This window comes from Anas platyrhynchos, chromosome 16 (genome assembly GCF_047663525.1).
Source record: "Anas platyrhynchos isolate ZD024472 breed Pekin duck chromosome 16, IASCAAS_PekinDuck_T2T, whole genome shotgun sequence".
In the NCBI taxonomy this organism is placed as follows: Eukaryota; Metazoa; Chordata; class Aves; order Anseriformes; family Anatidae; genus Anas; species Anas platyrhynchos.
This window is the reverse complement of record NC_092602.1, coordinates 16,733,082-16,751,457: the sequence shown is the minus strand read 5'-3', so window position 1 is coordinate 16,751,457 and position 18,376 is coordinate 16,733,082. Positions and strand designations below refer to the sequence as shown.

General features: G+C 40.6%; 1 long non-coding RNA gene and 1 pseudogene across 1 annotated transcript; one reads left to right on the top strand and one right to left on the bottom strand.

The window, feature by feature from the left end:
* Positions 1–8,849: 8,849 nt before the first annotated feature.
* LOC139998787 (uncharacterized) lies at positions 8,850–12,428 on the bottom strand. Its single transcript, XR_011803716.1, has 2 exons — positions 12,316–12,428; positions 8,850–9,565 (listed from the first exon to the last, which is right to left on the bottom strand). It is a non-coding gene; the product is annotated as an uncharacterized lncRNA (long non-coding RNA).
* An 86-nt stretch (positions 12,429–12,514) lies between these two features.
* Positions 12,515–18,376, top strand: part of LOC119714994 (kinesin-like protein KIF27) — a 43,914-nt pseudogene continuing 38,052 nt past the window's right edge.

Sequence of the window (18,376 nt, the reverse complement as noted above, 5' to 3'; positions counted from 1 at the left end):
GCATCTTTAAAAAGAAAAAAAGAAAAAAATAATTTTTCTTTGGGAAAGACTGTACAGTAATTAAAGAACACACATCCTTACTTTGGGATTTTTTCCAAATCAAAAAGAAGACTTTACTGGAATTGAAATAAAAGTAAGCTGAGCAAAGCAACTATTTTGTACAGTTTATGACTCTTACACAAATGTGTGTGACAGCAATGTATTTACATTCGTGCTTCAAGCTTTTGCCACTGCATCTGTGTTTGCCTTGATTGGAGTGCCTCTTCAGACCTCTGCATATCCCACAGGTCCTTTTAGATGTAAAAAGTTTAATTCACTGGTATTTTAATACATTTATTGTATAGGGAGTAAGGAAACTGCTTTTCAGGAAACCAGATTCAAATTGGGTTAACCTAATATATCACAAGTTTAATTTTGCTAATCGGATTAATTTTCTATTTGCCATTAATATCCTTCTTCTCCAGTTACATAGTTACAGGAAGAAAAAAAAAAACACCATACTTTTTATCGAATTTGTTGTTTTCAAACAAGAGCCTGCATGCTGCTTTCAGGCTATCACGTTTAGTATAGCTTTACATAAGTATTTCCTTATATTTGCAATCTTTTCCATAATTTGAGGGTTTGGGTGAGCAAGAGAGTCTCTTTATTCATTTGGTATGAACCAGAGAGGTCTTTGCCTCAGCACATCGCCAATAAACCGATGAAACAAACTTCTTTCTGGTGATTAGCTTCTCTCCCTGGCCTGTAGGTGGGTGTGTTTAACAGAAGGAAGGAGTAGGAATGCGCCTGTCAGCCTGCCTTTGCAGCTAATTAGCTCAGCATACAGCAAAGATAAGCAGTCCGGGGAGGTGGACCCTGCGGAGGGTCGTGGGGTTTGAGGCAATGCCTGATTGGGAGACGTGGGGAGATTCCTCAGGAATCCAGAGTTGGTACAGGACTTGCCTGACTCAGGCATGAGGGCAGCTTGTGGCTGCTTTCTGGAAAAGCAGAGCAGAGATGGATAGAACCTTGGAGTCTCTGCAACTTGTAATTGCCCAAGTTCTGCCTCATCGAGACCCTGCCCTGGTTTTTAAAGACTGTAAGTACCAAAGATAATGATTTTATTTCCCTGATAGTGAGTGTATTTAATTCAAATGTCTGTTGTACCCAACAAATTAAGAGAGAGAAGTAATTAACATGCTTGTACATGTATTCGTGTGCATACCACAAACTATCATTATTTTATCTTGCCTATTTGAAGGCAGTGTTGCTGCTTATTTTTTAAGTTTGCATTTCAGAAAACTGATTCACAACTTTTACCTAGGATATTTAATTACATTCTAATAACATGGTAAAAACTTTACTGCTTGACAATTTTGGAAAACTTTATGCCAACTCTCTTTCTGTGGTTAGTTTGTCCTATAAATTACCTTTCTTGACTGTAGTACTGCAAAATATCAAATATTGCAATCTTAAAACATAAGATGTTTTCCTGCAAGTATATGGAATGTGATTTCCCTCCCCCCCCCCCCATATCAGACTTGACTATGGATGCACTTTTTAAACCTGGCCAAAACACTTTATTCTCTCTTTCTCTCTCATTTTACAAACTATCCCTTGTGAAATGTTCTGAAGTACCTTTCAGTAGATGGCACATAATAAACTGGCCTGATGCATCCCTTGAAACAGAGTTCAATGCAACTCACATCACGGAAATAAGAGTATTTAAATTTGAATTTATGATTTGAGTGGGGCTATGCATGGAACAAAGTGCTATTTAATTAGTAATTTCTTAGAAAATACATCCACAGATTTCATACAATGGAAAAAACCCTCTTCAACAGATCAAATGAAACAATAGTTAAATTCCATTGTTCTCAGTTTTCTTCACAGGTGAATGAGATCTCTTGATGTCATGCCCCCAAATCTGGTCCTACATAAACAATTTGATTGTAAAATTAGTATTTTGCTGGGTGTCATTTCAGTCTGAATCACCTAGTCAATCATTTAACATGCAAACAATGCTGGAACAATGTTAGATTTTTAGAAGGGAGTTTTATTTATTTATTTATTTAACATTCACTTCTAATTGTAATCTCCCGTGTGACCTGAGGCACACTGCAGAGACATTTATTTAATCTCCACTTCATTCTTTTGTCAACAGCTCTGTTAGAGTTAATAAAATCAGTCTCATACTGATGACCTCAACTGTTGCCTTCTAAACTTGCTGTAAAAGGAATAAAGACTTAAAGACATGGCTAGTGATGGACCTAGGGGAAAAACCCATGTACATCTGCATTAAACAACTCCACTTGCCAGATTCTTATGCTCATAGCCACACTGAAAAGTCAGAGGCTGACCCAGTAGTTCCCTGGGACTAAGTTGGATTTACTCTTGTAGAAGGATGCTACTCTTGTGTGAATGTAGCATAAGGATCTGTCCCAGAGCTTAGGAGTCTGACATCTGTTTCTCAGGCCACCCTGCAGGAGGTTTGTATGCTGCTGGGTAGGTTTGTATTACTGTTGCAGTCTTGGGACCTCGTGGAGCAGTCTGTGAATGTACACACATCACAGGAACAAAGAATTTGATCGGGGTGCAGTGTGGGGGGTGGGCTCGAGGAGAGGGGCATTCCCTTTCATAAGTTTCCACTGGTAACCAGTTCCTGCAGGTCTACTGACAAGGCTTTTATTGAAAGTGTATGTACAAGCTGCTTGGACAATGCATTTGTAACCACCCACAGATCTAAGGGAGGGAGAGATGATTAAATAGAAACAAAAGTGCGAGTGGATTCGTGTAGTTTTGTTTTTTTTTTTTTTCTACTTTAGATTTTCTGAGGTATGAAAAGAATTTTGAAGGCATTCTAATATAAATTTAACCTATACAGGCTTGAAGTTGCTGTGAGTGTGTGCCACTAATTCTGACTGGTGACAGACATTCATAGTGCTTTGTCTGTAAGTCAGATGAGAATTTACATGCATTCTTTTTATCTTCAGCAAAAAGTCATCTTTAGATCTAGGTGGTGTCCATCTCTGACTTTTAATCAGATTTAAATACAGCAAGCAAGTATTAGACTAGAAAGAACATAGTGTCTCATGTTTCCCCATGGGACCACGTCCACATCTCTTACAAACGCATTACTTTCAGACCTTATTGGAAAGAACAAAGTAAGAATGAAGTCCATTCAGGATCTACTTTGTTGCAGCAGCATCTACCCTTTTCACAATGTGGTGTGACTCAGTATGTCAACAGGACTGAGTTTTGCTAGGGCAAGATGTCAGAGCAAGTCTGCTCATCACTGCTCAGCACCACATACACTTTTTGTTCCCATTCCAACCTAGAGGTCTTGGCTTGCACTGTCCCAACACTTTGTTCTGTTGGGAATGTCTCACAGAGGGCTTTCTTCAACAGCAGCAGGGAGAGACAAGATGTTCAAAAGTCCCTGCCCTCCTGGGTGCAGCTTGCAGGAGCAAATACAGTGAGTGGTGCTGTGCCTGCTGCAGCAGTGCTCCTTCTGGGCTAGCATCTGCCCAGCAGAGGCAGAGATGATGGGATTTGGGAAAGATGCAAGATCATGGCTGGGTGCCCTGGCAACAAGACAGCAGGGATAATTTGTTTCTCACAAGTTCCTCCCTGCCATGAGAATGCTTTATCCTTATAGTGGTAAACAATCTTTGGCAGAGAGCAGGGGTCTGAGCAAGGCCCCGTGGTGCAGGCCTGTCACCAGCCCACCGATGGGGGACGGGGAACAGTGGGCTGCAGAGGGGCTGGCAGCTCCAGCAAGAATGGGACAGGCAAAGACATGGAGGAGGAAGGCAAGAAGAAGGAGCCCAGTGCTCAACCCATGCTACTGCAAGAGTTGTGTTTGCTTTTTGGTGTGTGTGTTTCCCTGAACTGTGCGCTGTATGTAGCTTCCATCCCAGATAACATGATAAAAAGATAATGCTTTCTACCATGCAGACCTAATTAACCCCAGCACTGGTCTAATCCATATGCTGACCTTATTACAACTTCGTTTTCATATCAAAAAATATTATGGTATCAGGTAGGAGTTACGATAAAGCTTGGAAAAAAGCTAAGTACTTCCAGAAAGTCTTTTTAAGCCCTGACTTGAATTCATGGTTCCTAGATGGATTGCTACTTGGTTGGTTTGTGAACATTTAGCAAAGTGATTTTACATCAGCTGAACAGCACTGTGTCTCCATTTCTTTTTACTGGTAGCAACAAATCGCACATTTTCCTTTGCACGTTTTGCCAGCAAAGATTTCAGGTCAGCAATAGATGGACAGGTTAGACTGTAGAGTTTTTAATAAGAAAGTATGTTAACTTATGGGGATCTGCCCATAATTTTTGGTAGAATCAGCCCAGCTCACTTTTCTTCATTTAACATTGAAATAGATTTGTCAGTGGGTACCATACTAGCTCTCTGATACAAGCTTTTAAATTGAAGTGCACTATAGCCAGAGTAAGTCAGTTGCCTTGGAGAAATATTACAAGATTAAAAGTTTTATCAAACAAAGTCTTTTCCTTTCTAGATTAATGTTATTATTACTATACTATTCCTGTGCGAATCAGTTATACTTCTGATTATCACAGGAGATTGACCAATTTATAATTCTTTATTGCTATATTCAGATGCTGAAATTATACCAAGGTTCTTATCATTTTCCCATGTAATGCTACATAAGAATGTAGACCAAGCCAAGCTCTTCGGCAATGATTAACAGTTGTCTTCAGACTATCAGCTTAAAAACACCTGACTTTAGTATGTCTACTCATTCTGTTCCAAGTGATAACCTGCTTACTCAATTCATAATGCTGCAGGGATTGACTTTTTGCCTCAGTCCAACGGTGGTGTCAGTGAAACCCTCCCAGTCTCTACCCTTCCTTTCCCTAGCTGCATCTAAATCTGCTGTGACTACAAACATACCAATGGTTCACAAAGCCTACACCATTCTCTGAGCTGCTTGCCTCCAACATCTTCTTCTTTCTTCCTTTACTTGGTAACATGTTCAGAATGGCTCTTGAGGAGGCCATCCAGTTCATTTATTTAATTTTATTTTGTTCTTTTTCCAAATGCTTGAAGTCTAGGAACTGTCAGTCAGTGCTGGATTTAAGGTAGCCATTGCCAATTAAAGATGTTGCTTCTCACAAGTGGAATCTCACCCCACAATCAGATCTTCTTTTCCTGAAACAACATCTTGCTACTTTTTGTGCTTTTTAAGGGTTTTAGACAGAATCACCTAGTAGTCCACTGCTAGATCAGCTCACTCATATAGCATCCAAATCCATCATGGAGAAGGAAAAATGCCCCTGAAGTCCTCTCAGCATATTGTTGGTGTCCCAGTACATGATACTTGATAATGTTTTTATATATATTTAACAATATACCTAATTTCATTAGGTTTAGTAAGGATATGGGGCTTTTTATTTTTGTACATATACATGGAGAACAGAATAGTATAGCATATGGACCAGAATATCCTAACAAAATCACTGCTAACATGCTAATACATAACATAATATATATGATAAATGCATAGTAAGATCATGGGAAAATTAATTGATATTGCCTACTCACATTTGTACCTTTTTTTTCCTAAAGCTATTATTTATATGTTTAAAAATATGCAAAATAAATCAAAAGAGAAGCAATAAAACCTTCCCTCAAAACAGCTGGATCCCACTCCAGTTGCTGCCTTTTTTTTTTTTTTTTTCTAGAGATTTAAACAGTATCTCTTTGCTAGCCTGAGCCCAATTTAACAGCTTCCCTAAGATGTATGCATTAAGTTACAAGCCTTAATAGGCTGCAGCTGGGGAAGGGTGCACTTGTAACTTATGAACTTTGTTTAAACGATATAGTTTTACTGATTATGTGCCATGGCTTGATTTAAGACATGTAAGGGAACTTTACTAGCCTCTCACTGAAGAATCTTCTTTAATAGATTTCATATTACATATTTCTTTCATTCAAAAAGCTTGTATTTTTCTTCTGCATTCACGTATTAAATTAAATCCACGAAGGCAGTTAAAAGGACTTTTAGAAACAGCTGTTTTAAGTTTTAAAATGACAAAGTAGGTGGTTATCTTGTGTGTGTGTTCTTTATACTCCACTCTCTCGGCAGTGAGACGTTGTCAAGTATATGACTCCATTCCACTTCAGTGGCAGAGTCACTTGGCTCCCACTCCGATTTGCCCTTCCAGTCTTGGCCAAAACACCCCCCTCCCAGTTGGCCAGCCTCCTGTTTATGGCATTGTTTGTTTGCCTTGGTTGAGGTGAATGCCTAGCCAGTATTTTTAGCAGTAATTCACAGAAACCTGGAGCTATTTTTTTTCTGGCATCAATGCAGTGCAAACTTACTGACATAATCCAAGTTGGAGAGTTCTGTTTCCCACTTAGAATGATATTTAATTTGACTCACAGACTTCCTTGAGCAGAGGCAAGACAGTTGCTACTGAAAGGTGAGAAATTGTCTGGAAAACAATGTTGTGTTATAATAAATGTGTTATCATTTAATCCTCTTTCAAACACAGTTCACATCAAACTGTATTTCTGAACTCTCAAAAGAGCTCAGGGTTCATTTAGGGTAAATGCAGCTGTATAACCCACATATTTGTTGTTCCACAGAACTCGCAGCCTGTCCTAAATTCAAATATATATATATATATAAATAAATAAATAATAAAAAGTCCTTAGAGTCTAGGAAAACTTCAAGAACTCTACCAGGATTTGCACTTGGGGACAGCTTCATTTGGTACAATGCTCAGCCCCTGGGCAAGAGGCTTTTCCAGCTGAGTAAAAAGCAAAGTAGAGAAGAAAAATCATCTTCTCACCTCGTAACTAGGCATTACAGCCAGCTTCAAATAGACTGTTGTGGAACCATTAATATTCACAGATGGGAGAGTACTAAAGGAGGGTATATGGAATTCTTGCTCTTGAACTTGGTGATGCACGTACTACTATGAAACTCTAACTGAGAAAGATCTGAGGTATAAAGTGGATAAAATATTGTCTGAATGGGGTCTTGGCATTGCCTACAACAAAATCAATACTGTTAACTAATTCAGCAACTGACAGTGTACAAAATAAATTGTTTTAAAGCATGGATGATTTAATCCTGAAGAAAATTGTTTGTCATTGCATACAAATACTATAAGCATTATCTTAAAAACTCAACCACATCATAGGCATCTTTCAAAATACGAAAGTCAATTACAATGAGAATGTCCTTTCAAAATGAGACGTAAATTACAGTATTTTGCTGCATTAAACCATGAATCTTGTTGTTTCATTTATGTACTTCTGAAAATTCTCATTGTTTTCCATACTGCATTTTTAGACTTAAGCCAGTTGGATTCCAAATACCGATATACAGCATAGAGACTGAACAACATTCTGCCTGGAATGTTTAGAAATGAAGGCAAACAATGCATGTGATTGCAGGAAAAATGAATATTGAGAGATCTTAATACAACATTAGTAATCATCATATTAGTAATCATTAGTTACTATCTTAGAATAGTAACTTAGTATATTTGATTGTGCATCTGATCATATGTATACATTTTTCACATCTTCCTAAACTACTACAAATCCATGTGATACATAATGAAGGAAAAAAAAATAATAGTGGCTGTAGTGGCTGTTAGGCATAAATAAAATCTTTTTTTTTTTTTTTTAGTAGAGAACTGTTTTCACACACACCGAATTTTTACAAGTTTAGCTGAAATTGTTTTAATTATATATTTGAAATTGATATGCTGTTTTAATTTAATGATGATAAACATACTGATTCAAGCTAAACAGTTGAGTAAAATAAAATTAATTAAATCAAAACATGAAGAATTCTTGGGGAAAAAAAAGTTTGAGGCTTTGATATCATGGCTGCATTCTGTAGTTTAACCTGATGCATCTTCATGTTCATCACTGTTTTGAGGTGCTAGTTTTGGCTAGGATTGAAAAAATCACAGCAAAAACTGCAGTGATAATTTGATGCTGCCACTACATATATACCACCAAGTATTTCCTGCTACCATCCTCACAGCTAAGCCAGGTTTTATGTTTATCCAATTCAGTACAAACCCAGGCACTTTTAATGACTTAATTACAGAGATATCCAGCTGCACTGTGGGATAGGCACATAGCTTTCATTTGACAGAAATTCTAAACAGAATAAAAATGATGCTGCTCAGCTACTGTTTCTGTGTTAGTCATACACGTATTAGTTTAATCTGTAGCAGCTACTCACTGCTTACTAGTCCTCTGGTAAAATATTGCTTTATCTGTAAAATTTGAGACAGCTTAAAGCATGTTTCAGGATTTCAGGAAAAGAAGGGAAATATATTTCTGTTGGTGTATTGCAGTGAAAGTAGATACCTCTCTATAGCTCTAAAAAGTCTTTTGAATATTAGTTTTCAGAGTGGAAACTTTCAGCCAAGTGAGAGATGCAGGCTGTCTAAATGCTGAATTACCATCGAAAGGACTCATGAACAAGAATGGAAATTAAAACAGAAATTTTACACTCTGAACTCTTAATTTCTGTAAAACTAACAACAGAAGAGAAGCAAGGATCAGACACACAGCAATTTAGGTCACTTATTGCTATCATTGATACTAAACAGTTTAAATACCTGTTTCTTTTATAGACCACTATACCAGTATAATTTCCTCTTGGTAAGCAAAAGCACGCATGATATTTATGGGTAGTTTCCCCTCCATCAATGAGGGGCTTAGGATACTAAAATCTAGGGACTTGGACTGGACAAAAAATGATCATGCTTGGGATTTCCCTGTGCAGCTTTGCCAATTGCATTGTACATCTTCTTAGAAGACTCAACAGTTTATTACCTACAGAATAATCGATCTCATCATGATGTGGGAGAAATCAAGCTTTATTAAAATTTATTTATTTATTGTTTTACCAAAAGTTGTATCATACAGGCTGAATGATGAGACCAGAAAGAGTACTGTGGGTTACCTACACCACCAAATTCATTATTCCTGTGGACTTTGCATTATTGTTTTTAAGGACTGCACTCTTGGACAACAGTTGTTTCAAAAACCAAAGCACTTTATGGAAACATCCTAAATCAGTGATATTCTTAAAGCTGATACTTTCTGTTGCTATCTATTTCAATACCAGTAAAGGACTGAATGTCACCAATACCATTCTCACACTGAAGCAACAGCTCCTACTGAATTGTCATGTTTAAACTTGGAAATTTTACATTCATGAATTTTATGTTCAAATATCAGTTTTCACTTAATGGGTTTAAAATTAGATTGTTACCCAATGTGTGCATGCTCTGTGGAGCAGAAGGTCTCATAAAAAAGAAAAAAAAAAAAGAAGAAAAAAAAACCACTCAGATGTTTACATCAGTGAGGTATTCAGCCAGAGACCAATTTCTGAAGGTGGATTACCATTTGGAGTCCGTACCGGTAGCAGTTTCCCTAGCTAGTAGACCAGTTTTTCTCCCACATTCATCATCATTTAGAAAAGCAGAAGTCAGTTTCTGTGGTTAAGAGTTCCTCAATATTTCAGTTTTTTCTCACAGCTGCACTGAGACAGTGGTTATCCCAACGTGTTTCCTGTTACAAATACAAAATTTATTCAGATAGCTTTCTTCTTTACGGTGAAGCAATATTCCAATGCCATGAGAGTTCTGCAGCTTTAAATGCTCAAAATGCCAGAACTGGTAGGAGCCAACACTGCTGCTGCATCCGTGACACCATCCAGTGGCAGACAGCAGTGTGCTCCAAACACCCTGCCTCGCCTCCCCAGAGCTCAGACCACGCCACCCGCACTTCCTCATGGCTTGAGCACAGCAAAAAGGGAACTGGTGTTGACCACACTCTGTGTGTCTGCCCTTGTCATGGCTAAATGCCAAGAAAAGCTGTTGTCTGTGAGAGCAGTGCAGCTGCCAGAAGTCAGGAAACAGGCGGTGACAATATTGGAGCTCACATTGCTCACCCTGCAGCAAACAGAGCAATGCCCTGTCCATAGATTGCATGTGAGCTACCACCAGGGTGACACTGTCTCAAAATGGATCACTTCTACATTATTCCACTACTAACAAGGTCAGACGAGATGAAGAAAGAGGAAAATTATACATGTATGAGGAAAATTATCTCTGCCACTGATTCCTGTATGCACTAACACTTGATACTGAACCAGTATCAGTACTCTGAAGGACCCATACTGCTGCCTAGGGCTTCCATACTTCCACTGGAAGGTCCAAATTAAGAAACATACTTCTTACCTTCTGAATTTAAATTTTCAAGTGAGAAATGATGAACATCATACACAGCTGTTTTTTTTTTTGTTTGTTTGTTCATTTGTTTGTTTTTGCATAGTGTTGTGGTTTAACCTATTAGGCAGCTAAGCACCACGCAGCCATTTGCTTACCCTCCTCCCTCCCTCTGTGGGATGGGGGAGAGAATCAGGAAAAAGAAAAAGAAAAAAAAAAAAAAAGGAAAGAAAGCCTGTAGGTTGAGATAAAGACAGTTTATTTGGAGAGAGGAAAAAAAAAAAAAAAGAAGAAGAAAAAAAAGGAAAATAATAATAATGATGATAAGAGTATTAATACCACTAATGTGTACAAAACAAGTGATGCACAATGCAATTGCTCACCACCTGCTGAACGATGCCCAGAAAGAAAGAAAATTATCTCTAAGCTACACATGGCTCTGTAAAAGGAGTCTAGATAAACTATACTAAAATTCTTTTCGAGTCCAAGCCGAAAAGTGTTGAGAAAACCCCAACACAGAACGTAAAACTTTGGAGTACTGGCTCAATAGTCATGATGTCAATTGGATTTCTGGTTTTCACATTTCTATTTTCACATTAGCCTGCAACTATTATCATCATAATATACAACACCTTTTTTTCCAGCTACTTCATAAAGTTTTGCATTAAAAGTCAGCTGCTTTCCTTGCATGACCATGTGTTTTTGTTTTTGTTTTTGTTTTTGTTTTTTTTTGAGAATGGAAAAGAGGAATCTGAGTATAACATTTTCTCATGTTTGAAAGTGAGCAGCTTAATGGCTGCTGTGATATCAAAGTTCCAACACATTGACTTAATAGTACAATATTGCTGACCTGCAATTTATGTACTACAGTAGCCTGCAATCCCAGAAAGTCCAAAATTGCCACAAAATCATATTTTTCACACCAGCAGAAATAATCACAGACATTTTATTATCAATAATAAATGTATCAAGCTCATATGTCTGCATTTCTTGTGTAACACAGAAAACACTAAGATCAAGGACATGTATGCATCCTACATTCAGCATTTTTATGTCTTTGACAGTGAATGTCGTAGCAATATTGCAGGAGTTCTGGGAAAGCAAACAGAAGCAGAAGGCCGTATTCCCAAGTGAAGGCATCATTGTGTATGAATCACTGAGCTCCCTGGGCCCACCATTTGTGAGCTATGTTACCTTGCCGGGAGGAAGTTGCTTTGGTAACTTTCAGGTAAGTGTCAGCTTCCAATCTTTGCCAGGGGAATTTTATCTATTTATTTATATATTTATTCAGGAAAATTCTTTTGCCATAGAAGATACAGGACAACTACTTCTGTAACAATGAATACTACACTTGACTTTTCCAATCTCATTCTGTCCCAGCCCTCACCGACTTGAGAGACAAGGTACCTGAAGGAAAACAACACAGAGTTCTAGGAATGATTTTACCAGTCTTGTCTCTGGTTTCCAGTCATATCTACAATGAAGTGAAACATTATGAGTAACTCAAGTCAGGCCAGATATGTCCCTTCTACGTCAATAACCAAACCTGTCAAGTTAAGAACATGGAATTAATGAAAAGGAAATCCTTCTATTTTGATCTGAGTTCACTTTTTTTTTTTTTTTTTTTTTTTTTTTTTTTTTTTTTTTCTAGACCAAGAAGAACCAGCAAAAGTCGGGTGAAAAATGAAATGAAAAATGTTAAGGCCAGGCAGCTTGCTCACTGCAAGTGCTAATCTGAAAGCAGATGGAGTGCATCTTCATACACTCCATCCTGAGACACTCCACTCAACAGGCCAGACCAGCTGATGAAGTGCATTGCTGTCCTGAAGTTTCATGTGATGGGCTACTTTTAAGTCTCTTGTTTATGCTGTAGTACTTGAGGTCTATGGCAGGACCACAGCACACTCTTATTTGTCTACCCTTCTTTCTTGATCGTGTGTGGGAAAGAGAGAACGTGCAGAGGCCCTCAGCCACATGGTGCACCTGTCACTCTGTGCAGCTACATCCCTGAGCCAAAGTACCAAACTTCATGCTTGTGAAAGGACTTTACACAAACTACAGAAATCTAAAATGAAGCATCCAAACACTTACAGAAGGGTGGGCCCTCTCGATGCACCTCAACGTGGGATCCACAAGTCCTCACGTGGTTTCATCCAGCACACTTCTCTGTCCCTCCTCGCTAAACTTGCTCAGAGGCAGCTGTTACCAAGGTGTCACAGTGACATCATTCAATTCTGTTTCTGAAGTCATCACCGTAGGCCCCTGGCAGCGGCAACACAACACTCTCTCTTGCTAATGCGAATGTCTCTGAAACAAGTAGAGAAGTCCCACTCTCCCCAAGCTGACTTTAATTGGAGTAGTTCCAAAATTATTCTCTGCCCCCCTACATCTGGGGAAGGTGTGTGAGAAATCTTTTCCTTAAGAAAGGATTACAAGCCAAAAAAAGCTTGCTTCTGATATGTTCCCCTTCCTTTTAGAGCTGTTCACCTTTGATTTCCAAGGAAGAAAAAAGAAGGTGAAATCAACAATTCTCCTCCTCCGAGTTGGGAATATGAAATAAGCCCAATTATTTAGGAAGCGTGAAAAAGGAAACTATACATTTCCTTGTTAAACACCTTGTTGCTTCTGAAAACTTTTCCAGTACTTTGCAGCTGCAGTGCTTTTCGGTGGGTGGGCAGCCGAGCTCCATCACGGCCACTCTCTCCCTCCCCCTCCTCAAAGAAAAGGGAGAGAAAATACGATGCAAAGGGCTCAAGGGTTGAGACAAGGACAGGGAGATCGCTCAACAAGGATCGTGATGGGCAAAGCAGATGCAGCATAGGGAGACAGTAAGATTTCCTGCCTAACTACTACTACTACCAGGCTAGACAAGTGAGAACCAAAGGAAAGAAACCAAAAACACCTTCCTTCCCCCCATCTGAGCTCTTCCAGCTCCTCCCCCCGTGCAGCGCAGGGGAACAGGGGGACTGGACTGGGGGTTGTGGTCAGTCTGTAGCACTTCATCTCCACCACTCCTTCTCGGTCCCTCTTTGCCCCTGCTCCACGTGGGCTCCTGTCCACGGGCTGCAGCTCCGGCCCGGGGCCTGCTCCTGCGGGGGCTCTCCATGGGCCGCAGCCTCCTCCAGGCCACATCCACCTGCTCCACCGGGGGCTCCTCCACCCATGGGGGGGCTGCAGCGTGGAGATCTGCTCCATGTGGGACCCATGGGTGCAGGGGGACAGCCTGCTCCACCAGGGGCCTCTCCCTGCACAGCCCGCAGGGGAACTGCTGCTGCCTGCCTGCAGCACCTCCTGCCCTCCTGCGGCGCTCACCTGGGGGGCTGCAGGGCTGCTTCTCTCACGCTTTCACAATCCTCTCTCCCAGCTGCTGTTGCACAGCAATATTTTCCCCCCTTCCTTAAATCTGCTCCCCCGAAGCCCACCCAGCAGCACTCCCTGCCTCGGCTCTGGCCAGCAGCAGCTCCTTTTTGGAGCCATCTGGAGCTGGCTCTGCTCTGATGCTGACAAGATGGGGCTGCATTCATTTCCAAACTGCCTGTCATAAAGGCCTTCACCTTTGCATTACATTGAGGCAGCGGTGATCTCAGCCTTATTGTATTGCTCTGCGTAATGTAGCTCCCAAAAGAGATCCCAAGGTCCAGAACAGACATGGAAATAACTGGGGGGTTGTAAGGAAAACAATTGCATTCCATCTACATGCTTGGGTGTTATTAACAGAGCTTTGTATACTGAGCTGGTGCTTGGTAGGAGAAAAACCATAAATCTTCCCTAGGAAAGTAGGACCCCCTCAGCTACATACTGCTGTGAGGAAACTCAGATGTAAGAACACACTTAAATAACACATCAGCAGAGCTGTTGTGCTCCTGACCACCAAAGGCACCTTTTTCCAACACCGTCGTACTGGAAGTTGATGCAGCTGGTTCCATCCTTAACGTGGGACTGTACAGTGCTTTAAAAGAAATATTTTTTCACAGCTTTGGAGAAAGTGAAGCAGAGAAAACCCCACCTAACCACTGATACCTGGACCCCAAACTGCCACAGACTGACAGCGATGCCCACTGGATATCTCCTGCTGCCTTCTGACTGCTCCAGCAGAAGTCCCGTTTGAATTAGCCAGCAGGTCCCTCTGAGTGGCTTTGTTGAAACTCCTGCCGTAGGAAGTATCCTACGGGAGCCAAGTTGCTAAACTGATGTGTGGTTTTCCCTTAACCCCCTCAGCCCTGACTTTGCAGCTCCTGACGACACTGCCAACGTGTGCAGTGTCACCGTGTGCCAACTAGGTGCCAGCTGCCATGGTTTATAGATTGTAAAATGAGTGATTTGGGACTCGTGAGCACTGAGAACAGGTTAGCAATTGCTTAAGAGCTTTACTTGTGTCGCTCTGGGGCAGGGAGATGGGTGAAACATCTTAGGCTTGAAAGTGATTCCCTGCAGAGGGACGTGCTCAGATCTGCACAACAGATCTGTTGTTTTGCTCACCTTATTAGATCCCTGCTTGAGAGGTTGCTTGCAAGAATCGATTCCTCTTTACCTTGATGTGTCAAGCTAAAGACAAATCTGTGCCAAAGCACTGTCTGATCAGACGAGTGCCTCAGTTCAGGATTGTTCTTGGACAGCTCCAGAAACACCAGGACGATCAGCGCCTTCAGGAACAGATTAATTGGATCTCGAGGCTGTCATAAAACAGGTCCCTGAAGTTTGAAGACTCTTCCAATAGTTTGGGCCAGCAAGGAGCAGCTGTACCTGGCGGCTGCGGTAACTCGGGGCTCAGAGTCTCAGAGAGCGTGGTGAAAGGTGACCCCCAGCTGGCTGCTGGAGGAAGCTGAGGCAGCGTTCAGCTCTAACCTTTGCCTTCTTGGCTGTCATCTTTGCACTCCTGCTGTCAGTGGGTGTTGAGTGTCCTTCCCCCCAGCCTCAGCACGTGCCCTCAGATGTAGGCAGCGTTTAGCAGCTAGAATTCACTCAAATATAAAGAGTACAAATCATGCGTTTTCTGCTTTTGCTTTGGAACTCTTAGCTTGAGGTTTTCCTGCAGGCCATGAGGTTTCTTGCAGCAGCAGGGATGAGTTCTGTTAGCAAGAGGCTGTTCTGTGCTTCGACTGTGGGAAGATGAATGGTTACCTGTGCACCGTTAAATAGAACTTGACACCTAGCACACCGCACTTGCAGCCTGTGGGGTGCTTTAACAAGCAGGTAAATCAGCAGAGGCTGTTTTGCAGCCGGGGTGATGCTGGGTGATTAAAAAGCAGGGGCAGAACAAGGAGTTTCTAGTGTTTGTTCTTGCTTGTCATCCGACTCTCCACTTCCACTGTTCGTTAGAAAAAAAACAAAAACAAAAACAAAAAACAAAAAACAAGGGGTAAGCATCTTAATATCTTTATTATAAATGGAAGGCACAAAACAGACCAGCTACAGAGACTGTCCAAGAGAAATACTTGGTGCTTTATAAACAAACAAGGAAGTACCCTTAGGTGGGTGTGATAATCCTCCTCTAATGCGTTTTTGGAGTGCAAAAATAGATTTGTTCCTTTCTTGCTCTTCTCTCCAGGACAAAGGCAGAATAGGCAACTGCAAAGTTAGACCAGGGAGGTCAGTTTGTTCCATACTGAGAAAGACAAGCCTGTAAAACAAACTAGACAGATTTTCTTGGTACTATTCATCTTCCTTCAGCAAAGGCAAAGCTTATGACACTTGTTGGTGTGTATTTCCAGACCCCCAGCTACTGGCACTGTAGCGCATCTCTAATTCTTTGGTACAAAAGGTTCAAAATCTCTTAATGCAAACATTTTACCAGCACCCTGGAGCAAAAAAAAGAAATCTAAAAATCTTACCAACTTCTATTACAGACCTGCTGAGTGCACCAGAGTTACTCATTTTTATTCAGGCTTTCAGGGGCAACTTCAGTTGGTTTAGCGCCCGGATTGCCGTGTTAGCAGGTGTCAGTTTAAAAAAAAAAAAGCTTTTGAGGTCCTTTTTAAAATGAGACTGCTTTTTTGGAATTTAGGGCTGCGAGGTATGCTTGGTTTTGCTTTCTTCCCATTCCTTAGACCAGATCCATTCAGATTCTGAACAGCGTTCCCGGTCTGTTCAGGAAACTGGAAGGCAACAAGCAAAATGATGAGCTCCTTGGGCAGTCAAAAGAGCTAAATCTGGAGAGTGTTTTGAGTCAAACTTCCATGCTAAGGAGCACCAGTAATTGTTAGAAGTAGATGCAGAGGAACCTGCATGGCACTGGGTGTGTTTCTGAAGGTGCTAAAGGTGCGAAGTGACGATTCCTATCCATAGTAAAGAAGAGAAGGAAAGCTTGCACTTAACTACTGTTTTTATTCCCTTTGCCCAGCAGTCAAAAGCAGTAACTAATATGAGAAGCCAACTTTTCCTCTCTTTATTTTAGATTTGGGAAAATTCCCTGCCAAAAAAATATTTCCTGGAAAATTCACTAGTGTTTGTGTGAGTAAAAGGTTTCAACCTTTGATTATTAATTTGTAAGAACTATTTCATCCACTTTTGTCCAGAAGAGTCAGAAATAATTTGCACAGAAATGTGCAGCGTTTTAATGAAAGGTTTCAGAATCACTCTAATTTGAACTTTATCTGGTCTGGTTGCAGGTTTTGTGTTTAGTGTCTTTAAAAAAAATAATAATTAAAATTTCTGACTTCATCTCAGAAAAAAGAAAAAAAAATGCTTGTGGCTAAATAAAATCTGTTGCAGCTCTGCTCATCGAAAAATCATTGGCTGTTAAATTGGACCTAAGTCGTCTTCTCTAACCTTTCATGATCCTGCAGCAATGGATGAGGATGGATATATGGATTAGGGAACAGCACGTGGTGGCAAACCTGTGGTATTTGCTACAGCGCAGAAAGAAAAACCCAATTGCTTCCAAAAAATCCGACTAATTCAAAATCCTTGGCATCATGCAGTCATGCCACTGGCAAAGTGAGCATTCCCCTGCCTCTCAAAGCTTGCTGTACCCTTGATCTGCTGTCTTCCTGCTGTTAATTGATTGCAACTCTACGTGTCTGATCAGGGCTACGAGTTGTTCTCGCTATGGAGATCATACAACATATACTGTGCACGCTTGTGTGTATAGATCTGTTTATCCTGTATGCATGTACATACGTCTGCATATTTGTGTGCTGGCCCCCAGATCACTCATGTTACAAAGCATCGGCCTCGAAGGCATACTCATCAAAATCTTTTGTAGAGCCTCCATTTTTTTCTAGTTCCCTCAAAATGAGAGAATTTTTACGCGCTCTCTGTGTCGAAAAGGCAAAAATTCTGATTTTCACTGTCGCTCTCGCTAACTTTCTCTCACTCCCTCCTCGTGTGTGTATAAACACAGATGTGTGTATGCGTATGCACATCTGTGGATTTATATGCACTGGTATGTTTTTTGCTGTACAGGTAATAAAGACGGGGAAAGGTTTTTGTGTTTTCTTAATAGGTGAAGAAATCTTGAAGACCAGAGATTGGAACATACTGAATTTTAAATTAAAAAAAAAAAAAAAAAGTTAAATTGTCCGGCTGTGGAAGATGGAGCCTCATTTTTGCAGCCACTTTGAATCATGAGTTCATCTCTAAATGCGCTGGGTTTTTTGTTTTTGTTTTGTTTTGTTTTTTGGTTTTTATTTTTTTGAAGAGCTAACTATCCCTGGCTGTCTCCAGTCTGAGAGAGCATTCAAATGGACTTGCTTCCTCTATTAGTTATAAGCTGTTTAAAAGCACATCCTATGTTTGAATTGTGGATGAGAGGTTCCCTTGGCAAAGTGAGGAGGAAAATTCTTCCTACCCCTTTATTTTTAATTCACGGATTCAGTCTTGGTTTGGCCTACAGGAGAAGTTAACTGGAAGTCTTTGAAGATCGATAACTTTGCTGAGGTTGTCTAGGTAGGTGAAATGGAAGACCCACAGTGCCTGGAACGTGCTGTTTAATGCGTCCTAACTGTGTTCTAGAGAAGTTATTTGTAGCCAGAGTTGATTATTGACTTGCATGTATGATCAGGTGGTTTTTTAAGGAGTGACTCCGTTTTCAGGCTTCCAGATGTGCTCCAAGTCATCTTATTGAGGATGTGGAAGAGAACGCTTGCTGACAAAGCTCCTGGCAGCTTTACGGAACTTTCATATTTAGTTAGTTCATGTAGCAGCTGATTTC